This window comes from Canis lupus, chromosome 18 (genome assembly GCF_003254725.2).
Source record: "Canis lupus dingo isolate Sandy chromosome 18, ASM325472v2, whole genome shotgun sequence".
Lineage (NCBI taxonomy): Eukaryota > Metazoa > Chordata > Mammalia > Carnivora > Canidae > Canis > Canis lupus.
In genome coordinates, this window is record NC_064260.1 from 54,783,141 (window position 1) to 54,800,185 (window position 17,045).

The following is a 17,045-nucleotide window of genomic DNA, read 5'->3' on the forward strand; positions in this document are numbered from 1 at the left end:
ATTGCAAGATAAACGTTCCTCAGCCGCCAGGGGCATCATTGTGGGTATTGCATTAATTTCCAAGAATTGCTGGAACCTGAAGCAAGGCAAGAAAGCAGACCCCTGCCATACCCGACCCCATAGTCGGAGGGTAGGACTGGGGGAAATTGCAGAGCTGCCCTGAGTCGCCCATCCCAGGGTGTTAATTCTCAGGGATGTTTTCCTGGGGTGGCCGTCATTTTGCATAGCCTTTTAAGCTCTGGCCTCAGAGACCCAGAAGAGTGAAGCTAGGAAAGACCTGAGGGATGCTCCAAATGCATACCCTTCTGGCCCAGCCCTCCACGACCCCCACTCTTCCATGAAACACCATGAGGCTCCTCGAGCCCCAAGGACCCACTCTGGCTCCCCTCTCTCGGCCTCTCCTCCCTTCTCTGCGCCTCAGGTCAGCTCTTCTGAATCACTCTCCCTGCCAAAATGGGGCTCACGCCCTAGAACAAATACTCTTTCCCTTCCTCCTCCTTTGGCCTGGGCTCTTACCATTCCCTGGCCTTCCTCCTCTGGGATAGGTGGCCATCTGTGCTCTCTCACCTCTCTGGGCTTACTGAGAGTCTAAGCTCATAGAGGGCAAGCACCTGCTGCCTCGCTCTGGCTCTGACTCCAACCCTGTCCCAGAACAGGCCCTTGGCCAAGCTGACTGAGCATGGGGGTGCCACCATCAGGAGAGAGGCATGGCCTAGCTTCCTAGGACCACAGCCTTTCCCTCTGTGCTTGGTAGCTTCAAGGAACAAGGGGGGGCCTTCTTAGAGGAGTCTGGGAACAGTTGGGGCCAAGGGGTGGCACCTCATGGTCCCCTCACGATCTGGATCACCAAGGCCAGAGGGACAGACTCTTCGTTGCCCTCTAACTATCTCTTCCAAGGTCCCCTCTGTCAGCCTCCCTTGACATTCAGGCCTGGAGCTCAGCAGTTGCACATGACAGCTGAGACTCAGAGAGCCACGGGGCCATCCTGCTAGCAAGGTCGTCCTCCCTGCCCAGACTGTTCTTTGTCCAAAAGACAAAATGACCAAGCTGGTTCTCTAGACCTGAGGGCATGAAAGGAGGGAAACAAAAGGTGTGTCCCGGAGCCCACATACTGGAGCCAAACTCTAGCCCCATGACCAAACAGCTGTGTGACCCCTTCTGAGCCTCAGTGTTCTTCATGTGTAAAATGGGGGCAGTTCAGACTCCAGTTCATAGTGTCCCTGGGAGGGTTCAATGAGATAATGCTTCATATAGAGAGTAGAGCAGGTCCTTGATCCATGGGGTAACAATACCAACAGGAATAGTAAGACAGTTATTATCGTTATTAACTTGTAAAAAGTTGATCCTACCATTCAGCCAGTCAGCCAGTCGGCAGGTATGTAGAGGTGCCCCCCAAGCAAGGTTACAATATCCTAAGGTGGCCGACAGCAACGGAAACATCCCACAGACAGGTACTAATCTGCATCTGCGAGGAATACCTTTGGTCACAAGTCAAAGAAAACCTGAAAATAGTGGCTTAAACATTATAAGGGCATCCTCTCCTCACATGACAAGGAATCTACAGGTCAGTTGCCTGGACTGGTTTGCTGGCCTCATGATGTCTTCCACCATCCTTAGATGTTGGCTTTCAATCTTATGGTACCACAGTGGCTGCCACACCTCCAGCATCACGTCTAGGTTCCTGGAAAAAAAGAAGGAAGTTGTGGTCAAAAGGAACACTACCAGCCCAGTCTGCTCCTTATTTTATTTTTTTATTTTTATTTATTTATTTATTTAGGATAGTCACAGACAGAGAGAGAGAGAGAGAGAGAGGGAGAGAGGCAGAGACACAGGCAGAGGGAGAAGCAGGCTTCATGCCGGGAGCCTGACGTGGGATTCGATCCCGGGTCTCCACGATCGCGCCCTGGACCAAAGGCAGGCGCCAAACCGCTGCGCCACCCAGGGATCCCTGCTCCTTATTTAAAAAAAATTTTTTTTTAAGTCTCCTGAAACCCCACACAGTCAACCTCTATTTATGCCTCATTGGTCGGCACTTGGAAGCTGCATGATTAGCTGGGACTAGCCCTGACCCACCCATGGGGATAGGGGACAAGGTGATCCCAAACAAAGTTGGAGTGTGGTTAGCAAAGGGGGGATGGGCACTCAGCAGGGTTTGCCAGAGTCATGCGAAGGAGGGGCTTGAGCTCATCCTTTCTCATTTGTATATTAGGGCATGTTGTATATATAATGCTGTTTATCAGGTTTAGAGAGGGGAACTGACTTGCCCAAGGCACACGGCAAACAAGGGGTGGACTGGAGCCCAGACCTTCTAATGCCACAGGCAGAACTTTTTCCACTGTCTCTGCAACATGATGGGACTTCTTGATTGACAAGCCCCCTTCCGAGGGACTCAAGAGCAGGGGGACTCCCAAGGCTCCAGCATCCAGAATTCTGCAGGAGGAAGGGAGACGTTGATCATAGTGGAAGGTGAAAGAGGCCTTTCCTGCTGCCACCAGCTCCCAGGGGCAGAGCTGGCTCCACGAAGTGGCTAGTTGGCAGGTGGCTAATTACTCTTGTCACCCACTCTCTTCTGGGAAAGACAGCCATATAATCTGCAGATCAACTGGAGGGAAGAGAGGCCTCTATTCTCTACCTGCCCTCCCCCAGCTGGGGCTGCCACTTGGCAGCAGGACAGCCAGTGAGGGAAGTGTGATGGGGGACAACTGGTAGGCAAGTGGACAAGTGGGAGAAGACAGTGGGGACCAGAGGCAGAGCAAGGATGCAAGTGCCACAGCGCTATCAGGATGGGTAAACTGAGGCAAGACAAAGTTAGACTCCTGCTTCAGGGATAGAGTGAGCTAACATTTAGGACTTACTTCTCTTGTTGATGGGTCTCCAGCCTCCCTGGGAGGCCCTGATGGGGGACACATAACTCCAGGTGGGAGGTAGAGGGCAGGGCAGAGGACTCTTCAAGTTGGAAGAAGCAAAGAAGGGAGAGAAAGACCGCCCAAGCAGAGCGGACAACGTGAGCAAAGGTACAGGGAGCTGTCAACTTGTCAGGGTCAAATTTGCTGCAAAGTCTAGTGAGGAGCGGTGGGAGGCCCAATGAGGGGCGGTGGGGACCCAGAGTGCAGGGGAGGACCGTTACACAGGGCCTGCCGTGAGTAGCTGCTTTCCACTCTACTTCATGAGGCCCTGCAGCCACCATGGGGTTCTTTGCCCATTCTCACTTCACAGGTGAAGGGGCCTGAGGCTAGTGAGCAGCAGAGCCGGGTTCTTGGACTCTCGCTGGCCCAGGGCAGCCTCCACCCCCCATTAGTGCCCCTGAGCCTCTGTGAGCTTCTGCCTCCTGCAGGTGGAAGGGTGGAAGAGGAGCCCGGTACGGAGCCAGGACTCTGAAAACTGGATACGCTGAAGATGCAGGCAAGAGGAGGGTGACCTGGTCCCATTTATATTTAAAAGGATTCTTAGTTCTTTCTGGATGTGCTACCCCACCCCAGCCCCCACTGCCTCCATCCTTTATCTTCCTGTTTGCTTCCTTCATCGGAACCAGAGTAGCAGTTAGGCCTGTGGCAGGTTCAAATTCCCTCCCTGCCACATTCGTGGTGCGTGACCTCGGGCAGGTTGTTCAACCTTCCTGTCCCCGCTTCCTTGTCTGTGACACAGACATCAAGAGAGCACCTACGTCCCAGGCTCCATGTGTGGATGAAAAGAAGTATATATAAAAAGTCTTGTAACGGTGCCAGGCAGGTAGCAAACACTTAATAAAGGTCAGCTGCTATTTCCAGAGTGCCATGTCTTGTGACTCGTTTGTGAACTTGCCTCACAGCTCTCGTCTCCCCTTGCTGCACCGGTAAGCTCTGGCCACCCGGAACTGTGGCACTTGCTTGACTTGTCACAGACTGCCACTGGCTGGGCACCCTACAAGAAAAACGGATGCTCTACAGCTCTGGAGGCCAGAAGTGTGAAATCAAGGGGTCTGCAGGGCGGGCTTCCTCTGAAACCCATAGGGGAGAATCCCCCCTTGCCTCTCCGGAAGCTTGCAATAGTTGCCAGTGATCCTGGGTGTTCCCAGACTTGTAAATCCCACTCTCCAGTCCCTGTCTCTGTCATCCCATGGCCCTCTCTTGGCATCTGTGTCTTCACAGGGCCCCCATCTTCCCTCTTCTTATAAGGGACACCAGTTGTATTGGAGTAAGGGCCACCCTGCTTCAGAATGACCACATCTTCACTTGATTACATCTGCAATGACCTCATTTCCAGATCAGGTTGTACTCTGAGGTTCTAGGGGTTACGATGTCAACATATGCTGTGGGGGACACAATTCAACCCATAACATTCATCGAAGCATCCCCAGCATCTGGCCCAAGAGATATCCGTGGGATAGACAACACAAATTAGTAAATGGGGTCTTCTGCTTGTGAGTCACTAGGGGCATGACTCAGTGTCCCCATCTCCATGCTCCTGGGACCCAGGGCAGAGCCTGCTTTCCTGAGGAATCTATAGATGGATTTCAATTCACATGCATCTTAGAGAATTTGCCCAGCCAGCTGGCTGACCAAGCCACCCATGACCAGAGTCCTCTGAGAACCCGGAAGGGGTAGGGTGGGTTGGGAAGAGGTGTCCATCCCTCAAGGGGCAGGCCTGACTGCTGAGCCTAGGCAAGCTGACAGTATGCTCAGCATTGCTGTCACTTGGCAGAGATGGGGCACTCCCTGGGGAGACGTCACGGGCAGCTGGAGGCAACCGATATCTCAATGTCACTGCTAATCTGGGGGCTCAAGCTGTCCATGTGTCAGGCAATGACTCGCACTGGGTGGGTGGAAGGGATCCTGGCTGGGGGAGAGGGACAGCTGATGCTGAGTCAGGGGACAGTGGGCTCCCCCTGCCTGGTGAAGAGGGGAGGGCAAGCTGGTCTCTGCAGGACCCACCTCCAGGGCCCCCTCCCCAAAGGCCCCAGGCGTCGGGCCCCCTCCCCCTCCTGCTGTTCTAAGATGCTCCAGCACCTACCTGGAGGCCAGGCTGAGACTGGCAGACTAGAAGGGAAAGAAGGACCCAGGCAGCAACTGTAATGGGCAGCCCCGGGGGCGCAGTGATTTAGCGCCGCCTGCAGCCTGGGGTGTGATCCTGGGGACCCTGGATCGAGTCCCACATCAGGCTCCCTGCATAGAGCCTGCTTCTCCCTCTGGCTGTGCCTCTGCCCTGCCCCCCCCCCCCCCCCCGCCCCTCTCTCTCTGTCTCTATGAATAAATAAATAAAATCTTTAAAAAAAAAAAAAAAGGTCAGTGGCCCTTGGGGCCAGAAACATCCCTGATGCAAATGTGGAATTTACATTCCCAGAGTGCCCGCTGGCTAACCTGTCTGCCCATCTATATGCTAGCTAGCAGCCTAGGTGGCGTGGGCACAGCAGAGTCCTGGGCCCTTCCCGGAAGGGTCCCTCTGTGACTCCCCCACTGCTGAGGGCCCCTCCCCAAGGAGGGCCCTGAGGTGTGCGTGGCGGGGAAGGAGCCTCAGTGGGCACTGGGCAATGCTGCTTTGTCCAGCTGGGTGGGGCCCATCCTGCTGGACCTGGGCTGCCTGCCTGGGATTTCCATCAGCAGCTCTCTTGGCGCCGTGGCAGAAAGATCCCAGGGGCCGGACATGGGAAGAATGACTGGACACCAATGAGTCCTCTTTCCTGTTTATGTGGCTTCACCTGGGGCCAGTTCCATTCGATGAGACTTGATTGTCCTTCCCTTGTGCACCCGGGGAGAGGGAAAGGCAAGGCCAAATCATGCAGGCCAGCTACGGGCCAGGGGCTTTCCTTCAATCCTCCTAACGATTGCTCTTCTCATCCTGCTGTCCCTGGAGAAGACATCAAGTCTCCGAGTCAAAGTCCTCTGACAAGGCCGTGCACCCAAGGAACGGCAGAGCCAGGACTCAGACCCTTGTCTCCAGCACCTCCTCCATTGCAGGGAGCAGGACTCGAATTTTTACTCAGCCTCACTGTTCCTGGCCGCCTTCCCTCGAATGACCTAGCCTAGCCGACTTGGAACGATGACCTCCACACTTGCACTAGGCACCGAGAGTCTGTGTGTGTGTGTGTGTGTGTGTGTGTGTGGATTCACGGCGTAGTATATGGTAGTACAGGAGTGCCAGGCTCACCTGGCCTGTGGGATGACCTCAACACCTTCCCCTAGCCTCTCTGGGCCTCAGGCTCATCAGTGACGAAGGGTGTGGATCTTTCTAAGTCAGAGCCCATCTTGCTCCTCCATGCGTGGGGACCCCCAGGGCCGAGGCGATCTTCATCCCTCCTTGCTCTTCCAGCTCCTACCTGCCCCCAGCAACCAGTACAGAGCTTGACACCCTGTGGGTGCCTAATACAGCTCATCTTTGCCTGAGTGACAAACCTACCATGTGAAGTCCCTGAGGACACCGTCCGCAGCCTCCTCAGAAGGCTTCAGGGCAGAAGGCTTCTTGGTGCTCAATCTTCATTTGCGAACTTGCTCTCCCCACCCCCATCTCCAACCCCCTCAATCACATGTGCACATGCAAACATACACATATGCATGCACACACATGCACGCGCCTTGGTCCTGGGAGCCCTTCCTCACTGTCCATCACACCGTGTCATGTCACACTCAGCTCCTGGAGTGTCAGAACCTTTAATCCTATTGACATTCAGTTAATGAGTTTCTGCTGCCGTTGACAGAATCTCTCGCCCCACCCATGCTGGACAGGCTGTGATCAGAGTTCAGAGTTGTTGTTGGGCCATTCCGGGCCTGGGGGAGGGGAGCAGGAAAGAGAGGCCTGCAGACCTGAAGGCCTCGAAGTCTCCTTGGGTGGTGGGGAGTGGTATAAGTGGTATAAGGGGGAGCAGCTCCTCCTGGCAGCTGGAGTCTCCCTGGCCTTCCTTGGGGTAGAGGCCAGCCCTAGGAGAGCTGGCAAATCTGGGAGCACTTGGCAGTTTATAGGAGGCCATGGCACTGGGGTGCCCGGGGGAGGCAGAGGCACCTGCCCCGGGGCCACTCAGTGAGGTGGGCTCCCGAGTCTTGGCTCAGCACTCTCCTTCCCCAACCTCTGGGCCTGGCAGGGGAGAAGGCAGAGACCAACAACCAACTCAGCAGTTGGTTGTTGTTTGTGCCAGAGGGATCTGGGGGCACAGACTCAGAGACCAGAGGGGCCCAGCGCCAAATGCAAATGGGCCCCTGGGGAAGGGAGAGGGTAGGGCTCTGGGAAGGGAGAGGCCTGGGGGAGTAGCCTCTGGAAGTTGCTGCCGAGAAACAAATCTTCATGAGTGCCAAGGGTGCTGGTGTTGGCTCTGGTCTCCGGGAATGCCAACCTGCCTGGGGCTCGGGACCAGTGGGGCCCACCTCCTGCTGCGCCTCAATCCTGGGAGGGTAGAGCTGGGGCTCTGACAGTTCTTCTCAGGGTGGGCCCCACCCCCCAGGCAGGGCTGTGAGACTAAGCATGCTCCATCAGCCTCTCCTGGGAAGCAACAGCCCTGGGTGGGCCCAGAGTCCCTTTGGGATTGAGGAGGTGCTAGTCCCCAGACCTGGAGAATCTTCAGCAGCCCTTCACTGAAAGGCTGGACGGAGGAAGGAGCATGGGCTCCAGGAAGGTGATCTGGGTTCAAATCTCTGCCCTGCCTCTTCAAGGCTGTGGGACCTTAGGGAAGCCCCTAACCCTTCTGGGACTCAGTTTCCTCCTCTATAGCAGACACACCTGCTATCTGCTTCCAATGGTTCCTTATGAGAAGTGAGTATAATGTCACGTATAACATGTCTGGCACAGGGCCTTCCCGCTCAGCAAACAGCCACCAATACAATTGCTGTTTTAAAATTTCTAACCATACTGATCTACCAATATTCAAAGATCAGATTGGCAAACTTGCAAAGTATGATAAAACACTGTGCCGGCAAAGCTATGAGAGACGGGGCAAAGGCATACCTGGCTGGTGAGGCAACCTGGAGAGGACAGTTTGACCCTCTCCACCCCTTTCCAGCAGCACAGCCCGAGTGTTCTACTGTTCCACTCTGCTCCACTCCTGGGACTCTCTCCACAGGTTTGCAAGCCTGCATTTGAAGGCTCATGCATACAAGGTTATTTATCACAACACTTAATGTAATTGCCAAAGACTGGAAACAAGGTAAATGTGCACCAGGAGAGATTGGGCAAGTAACTCCCGGTACCTCCACACCATGAAGTAATATGCAGCCATAAGATAAGACTGAAGAACACTTTTCCAGCTGACATAAACCAATAACCAAGATATATTTTTAAGGGAAGGCAGCCAGGTACACAGCAGGGTGTGCATGCATTTTAAAAGGCTCACAAATGAGGGGCGCCTGGCTGGCTCAGTTGGTTGAGTGTCAGACTCTTGGTTTTGGCTCAGGTCATGATCTCAGGGTCATGAGATCAAGCCCTGTTTCTGGAACTGATGTTAGTGGGGAGTCTGCTTGAGATTCTCTCCCTGTGCCCCCCCTAAAAATAAATAAATCTTTCCAAAAAATAAATAAAAGGCTAACAAATGAGAGCAAACATGAAGGTGATGGTTTATGTACTAAAGTTTCTAGCAGGGGATCCCTGGGTGGCTCAGTGGTTTAGCACCTGCCTTCGGCCCAGGGTACGATCCTGGAGTCGCAGATCGAGTCCCACATCGGGCTCCCTGCATGGAGCCTGCTTCTCTCTGCCTGTGTCTCTGCCTCTTTCTCTCTCTCTCTCTCTCTCTCTCTCTATCTCTCATGAATAAATAAATAAAATATTTTAAAAAATGAAGTTTCTGGCAGAACACACACGACTGGCACTAATGCTCTTGTCTGGAGAGGGTGATGGGTGGCCAGGGCCCAGGAGAGGATGACTTTTTCACATCATGTCCTTCTTGAATTTTATACTTTGAATCATGTGAATGCATTATCCATTCAAACTACAAATGTAAATTATTTTTAAGTTTATATTTGTAAATTATTTTTTAAATATTCATTTTTTTCATTAGACCCTCCTGGTTGAGATTGAGCTTCAGATGAGCATTTAGCTTTGTGTTTGGGAAGGGAGGGTGAGGCAGATGTGGGAATGGTGACTGAGGATCCTCAGAAGCTGGGCTCAGCATACGGGGCAGTGAGGTGGGACCCCTAGGACTTGGTGAGGGGGGCAGGCAGGCCTGGGACCTCAAACCCACCCCAACAGGAGAAGGCTGGGACTGAGAGGTTGCATCAGCTCCACCAACCATGGCCCCCTGGTGGTGTGCAGTTCTCAAGGATAGGTCTGCCTTCATTGCCTTTGCCCATGTTCAGTTGAGACTGGCAGGGAGTAGGCACATGGAGGGGCAGTGGGTGGGTGTGAACAGGGGCAGGAGTGCCCTGCGGTTGAGGTTACCACTGTCCCTCTTTCAGGGAAAGATTGAACATTTATATCCTCCCAACAGCCACTGTCAAATGCCTACCCCTGCCCTGGGGATGCTGGCTCTGCTGGCACCCAAAGCGTTCAGCATCCCACCAGGGAAGGTTTTCCCACTCACTGAGTACCTGCTGTGTACCTGTACCAGGTACTTTCTTTCCCTGTGGCACAAGCTGGATGCGGCCAGGACTGCTGTCTCACCTGCCCAAACTCCTTGGGTTGGAGGGGGATGCCATCCTGGTACCTGCCCCCTGACAAGTAGGCACCAGAGCTGGCTGTCTCCAGCCTCACTGGCTGGACCCCCTGCCCTCTCCCAGGATCGAATCAGCCCTGATGCCAGAATGCCTGTGCCCCCAGGCATGGCAGCATCACAGACACCCATGCAGGGTGGGCAGTGGAATCTCTGCTGCCAGGAGACTGTCTCCCTGGATTCTGACTCTCTGAGGCAGCAGCATTGTGGAGGAAGGAGTGTGCCGCCCACCCCTTCCCAGAGCTGGAGGTGGTTGGTGCTAGGCTCCCAGAGATGGAGGGGGTGCATGCTCTGCCAGGACTGGTCACTGGGCACCATTTGGTGTACAGAAAATTTTTCCTGGCTCTGTTATTAGTGATGGGACCAAAGCAAAGAGGTACTGACGGTAGGTGTCTTCCTCGGGACAAGGGCCTCAGCTGATGGCTTTCCCTCCATTGCCAGCACCAGAGGGTCTTCCTGGACTTCACAAATGGAGGAGACACTTCCCTACATCTGTCACCTCAGGTGGTGATGGGCCTACTGTGTATTGGGACCTTCACATCTATGATGGCTGAACATGAGAAGCTAGGATGAGTTTTCCTGAATATCCTTTATGCAGAAACTGAGGCTCAGAGAGATGGTGACTTGTCCTGAGGTCACACACCTGCCCACAGAGCCCCTGCTCTCCTTTCTGCATCCCCTGCCTCCTCCGACTGTGTCTCTGCAGGTGCTTGTATGTCCTGGTCAGCTCAGGCACACAGGCCAGATGACACTGGAGCCAGCAGCACCTATAGGAAAAGGGCACAGCCCATGCATAAGCACGGAGGTGGGACTCTTCTGAAAGTGGCCAAGAAGTGTGAGATGTGAGCGTGGAGGATGAGACTGGTGTTAGGAATGGAGGGAGCCTAGAGGCTAGCCAGGAAGGGTGGGGTTCAAATGCCAGAACAGAAGCTTATGTGGTAAGCACCAGAGCTTTCTCAATGGGCGGACAGGCATGATGAGAAGTCTCTTTCCAGAGGCTGATCCCCCCAGGAGCTGAGCCGGGCAGCAGTGGGGCGCAGACTCAGGCAGAGAGGCTCTGGGCCAGTGCTGAATGGAACGTTGTGGTCGAAAGAGAGTTGTAGAGTAAGGAGGCAGGATGGGAGCCCAGCTGCACTGCTCACAAGCTGCGTGACCTTGAGACAGTTACTTAACCCCCCTGGGCCTAAATCATCTCATCTAAAAATGGGGCTGAGGATAATATACCTCATGGCACTGTCATGAAGACAAAGTAAACATGTCCTACATTTAGAGCAATGCCTGCTTGGACATCATCATAAAGCACTAAGTCTCAGTACCATCGCCCTGGTACTCAGTCCTAAGCTATGGGATGTGTTGGTTCTGTGTTTCTGCTCTGGGAAGAAGCTGATAGGAAGACACGAAGCCCAGAGGGAAAGGAGGAACTGCCCTCATTGTGGATCAAGGTGTCTCTGGCGAAGAACTTGGTGGCCCTCACTGTTTTCAGACCCCTGGTAGGTGACCAGACAGCATAGGACTGGCCCTGGTGCCTGGGTCCCTGCCACACCCTGCCCTTGCCCTGGCTCCAGGTGGAGGTAGGCGGGGGGGGGGGGGGGGTATTATTTTTTTTGAATTTTTTATTGAAGATTTTAAAAAATGTATTCATGAGAGACACAAAGAGAGAGGCAGAGACACAGACAGAGGGAGAAGCAGGCTCCCTGTGGGGAACTCAATTCAGGATTTGATCCCAGGACTCCAGGATCACGACCTGACCCGAAGGCAGACGCTCAACTGCTGAGCCGCCCAGGCCTCCCAGACAGGGGGATTTTAGACCAATCTCCTCGGGCAGGGATGACTGGGCTCCTTATCAAGCCTCCTAGCAGGTTCCAGGGTCCCCCCTGCCAAGCCCAGAAGAAGAGGGCGAGGGTGATGTCTAGGAAGTGTGAGGCGGGTATGCCCAGGAGGCTCTAATGAGGCATGCGAAGGCCATAGAAGGTGTTGGGAGTCGAGGTCGCTGGGAGGGCAGCAGCAAGGCGGGACAGTGTGTGTGAGCAGCCCTCGCTGGCCTGGCGCTGGCGGTTGCTCTGGTGAGCAAGTGAGCTCCGAGTCATTCGGCCCGGAATGACTCTAATCTGCTCATTACCACTCTGGGGCTGAAGGGTGACTCAGGCAGGAGCTGTCCTGCCTTTCTCACCCCCCCCCCCCGCCCCCAGCTCACGTCTGTGCAACAGCTGGGATCCAAGGACAGCCACTTCTTGGCAGGCCTGGCACCATCTGCTTCCCCTGGGGGAGTTAGGCACCGCAGAGGGTGTGCCTGGGGTGGCTGCGCCCCCTGGAAGTGCAGGGTGGAGCTAAGATACACCTGGCCTAGTGTCAGGGTACTCTGAGCCTCACTGCTCTCCACAAATGAGGCAGGGGTCCAGGCGGGACGGCTCTGGAGACTCTGGGTCACCCCCTGGCCCCGATGGATGTTAAATGACTTGTTTCCCTGACACTTGAGCCTCAGTGTTACCATCTGCATGATGGAATGGTTGTCTGGCTCCCTCCCTGCTTCTCCAGCCAACCAGACCTAGAGCATGAAGGCTTTCCTGTCATGAGGCCTGGGTATGTATTGGAGTGGGGGTGGGGAATCCAGCAGAAGACAGTTAAACTGCTGACTCCTCTGGGGTGTGGTTGGGGTACAGTGGAGAGTGATGAGGGGCAGAGACACCACCTCCCAGCACCATTTCCCTTCACCCCACCCCAGGCTCCCTACCAATTTTGGGGTCTTTCATCTCCTCTCTCCTACTCTTGCCTGGATCATGGGACTTTTTTCTCCGTGGCTGCCCCTTCCTAGAACTGGGGGGAGCCGTCAGGATCCTTGGGAACAATACCAGCAACCAAAGTTTAGGCAGCACCCACCATGTACTGTGTGAAGGCTTCCTCCAGCTGGTCTCGCAGGCAGGGTGGTTGTCCTCCCCATCAGTCCACAGATAAGGGAGCCAAGGCACAAAAGGTTGGGTAAGACCACATGGCTAGCTAGTGTGAAGCACAGTCCGTGTGACTCCGGAGCCTTCCCGCAGAGCCACAGAGCCACACAAGACCCCAGTGGAGGATCTGGAATCAAGGGCCCCCCTTTCCCCTTCTACAGAGGGAGCTCATTGAGGCTGGAAAACCTGGCTGTCTCATCTGCCTTTATGCCCACCTGGCATGGAGTGGGTGCTGAGCAGTTAGTTGTTTGGCGCATGACGGAATCATCAGGCCAGCTGCTCAAAGCAAGACTGCTCAAACTGCTCTGGCCGAAGCAAAGACTGGGGGTGGGGGGAGGCTGCAGTGGGTGGAATGGTAATGGGCTTCTCTTCCTGCCTCTCGTCTTCCGACTAAGACTGAAGTCGAGAGAGGGAAAAGACAGACTCAGGGCCACCCATAAAGTTGGTGGCAGAATCAAGACTAAACCCCTGTGGTGGGACTTCCCCATGGCAGTGAGGAGCTGGACCCCGCGCCTTTCTCCCCTCCCAGAGGGGGATGGTCACTCCCCTCAAGCCAGAGGCTGGGGAGGAGGGCTCAAGGCCCCAGCCTGGACTGCATTCTCTGGGCACCTCCATTATTGGTATATGGAGCTCCAAGGGTCAGTCCCCCGCCTAGGGAAAGCCCATGTGTGTGCAGTGCAGGGCCCCCTCATCCCCCACCGTTGGCATAGCCAACTCCCTTATTCTGTCAGCAAGCACTGGGTTTGGAGAGACAGTCTAATTGGTGGGCAGTACCCTGCCCTGGTTCCCCTCCTTGCCTAAACAGCCCTTTTTGTCCTGTCTGCCCAGCCACCAGGACCTCACTATCTCCCAGAGCCCTGCCCTGTCAGGAACTCATTCGCTCGTGCTCCCACAGAATCGCTGTCAGACCTGGGGAGGCCCATGGAAGACGTTGAGGAAAACCCCTAACCATGTACCCAAGTGCCACCACCTCCTCTTGCTCAGACAAAACACCTGAGAGAGGTGGGCGTGGTCCGAGGTCAAAAATCAGGAGGGGCGGATCCCTGGGTGGCGCAGCGGTCTGGTGCCTGCCTTTGGCCCAGGGCGCGATCCTGGAGACCTGGGATCGAGTCCCACATCGGGCTCCCGGTGCATGGAGCCTGCTTCTCCCTCTGCCTGTGTCTCTGCCTCTCTCTCTCTCTCTCCCCGTGTGTGACTATCATAAATAAAAAAAATAAAAATAAAATTAAAAAAAAAAAAAAGCAGGAGGGCAGGGCCAGCCTCCCACCTTTCCCTGCTGTTTGAGCCAGGCCTCTGTATCTTGGCCTGTGCTGCTCCTTTCGCCAGGAAGGGCCTTCCCCAGTAAAGTCCCAGCCCACTGGATAAATGACCAGCTCATCTGCACCTCCATATCACCCCGTGGCTGCCTCCATTATAACCCATTGTATCCATGGCCCTCTCTAGCAACGTGTAAGCTCCACAAGGCCAAGATCAGGACTGATCCATCTCAGGTGCCCCAGCTCCCAGCCCAGGTCACCCAGAGGGAGGCCTGGATAAAGGGCAGGCAACAAAAGAATCAGCAGGCATGGGCAGAACAGATGCTCTCAGCCCAGGCCCAGCCATCCTTGGCTCTCAACTCCCCATGCCTGCTCCCCTGGGCCAGGACTATTCTGGAAGGCCTTTTGCTCCTCTGCCCTTGTCCCAGGATCCCTGAGGGCTTTTCAGACCCTGGTCTCCCTTGCTTCCCCATGCCTGGGCCCCGCCTGGGCAGAGCCTTCTCCAGGCTGTCATGCGTGAGTCATGGGCAAACTGTAAACAACTCTACAGAGCACTGACTGTACCACCGAGGCCCTGGCACTCATCCTAGCCGTGCTGGGGGTATCTAAAAGAAGACGTGGCTAGCTCCCACGCACCCACTATGGAAAGGAGAAGGTGGAATAGAAACAGGGGAGGCTTCCAAATTTGCATATCAACATGTGCTTATCAGTCTGCAGTGCAGCCCCTAGGAGGGGACTAAACAGAATAGGTGGATGGGGGGCAGTTATTAATCAGGAAGTGGGGAAGTCGGGTGCCTGTTGGGAGTTTAAAAGCCCCAATTAAAAAAAAAAAGCCCCAATTTTGGGCAGCCCCGGTGGCTCAGGAGTTTAGCGCAGCCTTCGGCCCAGGGCGTGATCCTGGAGACCCAGGATGGAGTCCCACGTCGGGCTCTCTGCATGGAGCCTGCTTCTCCCTCTGCCTGTGTCTCTGTCTCTCTCTCTCTCTCTCCCTCTTTCTCCCCCTCTCTCTCTTTCTGTGTCTCTCGTGAATAAATAAAATCTTAAAAAAAAAAAAGGCCCCAATTTTTACTGAGCACCTACTATGCCTGCAGGCACTATTGCAGCTGCTGGGATACCTCAGTAAACAAAACAAAGACCCCTGAGCTGCGGGAAAAACAGGAAAAGCAGAGCAGAGTAAGGGTGGTTGCGGGGCAGTTGCCTTAGTCATCATTTGTAAGGTACTGTAGAAGGATAGAAACTTGCAGAGCTTTCCGGCCACCTGACAGATGGGGAAACTGAGGTCCAGGAGGGCTTAAGGGTTTGCCTGAGATAGAACAGGGGGATGGTAGAGGCAGGCCCCAAGGCCTGTGTGTAGGCTCAGAGGTTAGGTTGGCCCCAATGTGGCCAGCGTGGGGCATCGTTTTCATGGTCATTTTTATGGCAGGAGCCCTCCCCTCTGCCCCTGGGGCAGGGCGCCAGGGCACTCAGCAGCAGCAGAGGCTCGCGGGTAAACCAGGCTCTGAAGTCAGTCAGCGGGGAATCTCTGGGTGGCTCAGCGGTTTAGCGCCTGCCTTTGGCCCAGGGCGCGATCCTGGAGACCCGGGATCGAGTCCCACGTCAGGCTCCCGGCATGGAGCCTGCTTCTCCCTCTGCCTGTGTCTCTGCCTCTCTCTCTCTCTATGTCTATCATAAATAAATAAATCTTAAAAAAAAAAGAAAGAAAGAAATGAAGTCAATCAGCAGTGGGTCTCCACAGCCAACCTCTCCATCTGTAACAGGGCAGCTTTGACACTCTGCTCCTGAATGGCCTCTCCAGGACCAAAAAAAAAAAAAAAAAACCTTTACTTCCCTGGGTACAGCTGGCTGGGGCCACCAGGATGGGCTGGTGTCTGAAAACTCTCCCATCTACGACCACACCCCCAGTGCAGAGCTTTAGGAATGCAGAGTGACTCTGTTTCCCTTGGCTTCAAAAGCTTTGGCCACTGCAGGGTCAGACCACAAGCATTGACATTTCAGAGGCTCACACTCTGCTAAGTGAACATTAGACACAGATTATTTAGTCTCTGCAATCTGCGGCTGCCTCCTACGTGCTGTTTGATAAGCTTTTATTGTTACCTCCCTCTGGTCCTGCATCCCTGGGGCTTGGGGCAACTCGTTTGCCCAGAGCCAGGAGGCTGCCAGGTGGGGCGAGTGGGCCAGTGCGTGGCACAGAGCCCCGGCAAGGAGCTGCTGTCTGGCTGCATTGCCGTGAGCATGATGCCTGCCCTTTCTGGTCTCCCCTGGAAATGGCTCTCCATAACACCGTGACCCAGCTTCCCTCTCCAGTGAACCCTTCGCCAGTCTACTCCTGAGTGGAGTCCCAGACTTGGAACAAATCAACCTATTTGGGAGTCCCAAAGCCAGCACCCCCCAAGCTCTCACCATACATACAAACTATCTGCCTTCTAGACTCCTTGTACCTTTTCCCAGAGCTTCCTAGGATCCTTCCTCCAATCTGCCCCTCCGCCCCCTTCTGTGAGTTCCCAGTACACCTGTCCATGTTCACTCTGGGCAGTGTCCTGGACCATCGTGTATATGGATGCTCCACAGGATTAGGGCTGCCTCTTATTCACCACTGGATCCCTTCATAGGCCTGGACAGAGTTGATCATTCTAGATGTTCATTCAGCCATTCAATCATTCCACAAACAGCTCTTGGAGTGAACTGTGTACCCTGCACTATGTGGGGTAGTGGGGTCCAGATATTAGAGGCTAATCAGTCACAGCCTGACCCTCAAAGAGCTCCCAGTTTAATGAGAAGAAACACTGCTACATAGCAGGTGATTAGGGTTCTGGTCGGGGAAGTCCAGGGAGCACTAGAGCACACAACAGGGCCACTTGACCCCAGGAAAACCAGGGAGAGCTTCCTGGAGGAGGCAACATTGAATTATGATTTGGAGGGTCTGTAAGAGTTAATAGGGAGGAGGAAAGAGTTCTAGGAAGAGGGAACAGCCCCGGCAGAGGTCTGAAGTGTAGAGGAAGCACGGCGAATTCCGGGGTCTCTCAACAGTTGGGCTAGCAGCCTCTTTGCTCTTCCCTCTTGCCTGGCTCTTTCCCCTTTCTCTACTAAAAGATGGGGAGATCGTTCCCTCCCATTGAGTGAGCTTTCAAACCCCTATCCCTGCCTGAAGAGGACAGAGAACTCCCAGGAGGCTGGCCACTTCACCCCATGGCCCTCGGCAGCCAGTCATCTCTCCTCTTTGAGGCTCTGCTGCCTCATCAG

The 17,045-nt window shown here is 54.6% G+C and overlaps 1 long non-coding RNA gene across 1 annotated transcript; it reads right to left on the reverse strand.

The window, feature by feature from the left end:
- Window positions 1–246: 246 nt before the first annotated feature.
- LOC118351383 (uncharacterized) lies at window positions 247–12,995 on the reverse strand. Its single transcript, XR_004806766.2, has 3 exons — window positions 12,482–12,995; window positions 1,547–1,681; window positions 247–1,465 (listed from the first exon to the last, which is right to left on the reverse strand). It is a non-coding gene; the product is annotated as an uncharacterized LOC118351383 (long non-coding RNA).
- Between the last annotated feature and the right edge of the window lie 4,050 nt (window positions 12,996–17,045).